At 36.9% G+C, this 941-nt stretch overlaps 1 non-coding gene across 1 annotated transcript; it reads left to right on the top strand.

The window, feature by feature from the left end:
• The first annotated feature begins 419 nt into the window (after positions 1-419).
• On the top strand, positions 420-538 carry LOC145410889 (5S ribosomal RNA). The gene has a single exon (XR_013899340.1). It is a non-coding gene; the product is annotated as a 5S ribosomal RNA (ribosomal RNA).
• The last annotated feature ends 403 nt before the right edge of the window (positions 539-941 follow it).

A 941-nucleotide genomic window follows, 5' to 3' on the forward strand; every position in this document is an offset into this window, starting at 1 on the left:
GAGCGTAAACTATAAAAATGGAAATTATCAAGACCTAAAGAAGTATTTCTTAGAAGTTGATTGGGAAAATGAGCTTAGAGGACAAGATTTAAATGCTGTATATAAAAAATTCTGCGAATTTTATGAAATAGGAGTCCAGAAGTACATCGCACAGCACAAAGAAGCAGATAAGAAAATACAGAGATGGTTCAATACAGAATGTAAAAAATCAAAAGAAAGAAGAGATTTGTTGTGGAATAGATACAGAAGACACAATAGTGAAAGGCCGTATTATAATTACAAACAGGCAAGAAATGATTATACAAGAATAAGGAGGGAAGCCCAAAAACAGTTTGAGGAGGATATAATAAATTAAAGTAGTGATCAACCAATGCTGTTTACAGCTATATCAGAAGCAAAACCAAAGTAAAAGATATAATACAAACGGCCATGCCACATTGAGTACACCGCTTCCCGTCTGATCAGCGAAGTTAAGCAACGTTGGGTCTGGTTAGTACTTGGATGGGTGACCGCCTGGGAACACCAGATGCTGTTGGCATTCCTATGTGTCAAGTAGGGTTGGTGGAGGATTAGTGCCCCTCCCTGTAAAACAATTAACTCTAAGCCCTTGACCACCCCGTTTAGGATACATGGCGTCTGGCAATGAAAAAAAATTATGGACGAGGGAATCACTTATACACAAGAGAAAGATATTTGTGAAGCACTAAATAAGAATTTCCAATTAGTTCATACAGAAGAAAAAAAATTTGAGAGGGACTATGTGGTACATGCATGTCCACACATACTACCAGATATACAAATAGCAGAAAAAGTAATGCAGGAGGAGTTAAGTAGATTAGACAGAGGAAAAGCCAGTGGTCCTGATGAAATTTCATGTTGGGTACTACGAGAATGTGCAAAGGAGTTAAGTAAACCATTATTTTTAATTTTCAAGAAATCCT

This window comes from Coenobita brevimanus, chromosome 86, assembly GCF_032717465.1.
Source record: "Coenobita brevimanus isolate Jiangsu-jjx chromosome 86, ASM3271746v2, whole genome shotgun sequence".
NCBI lineage: Eukaryota > Metazoa > Arthropoda > Malacostraca > Decapoda > Coenobitidae > Coenobita > Coenobita brevimanus.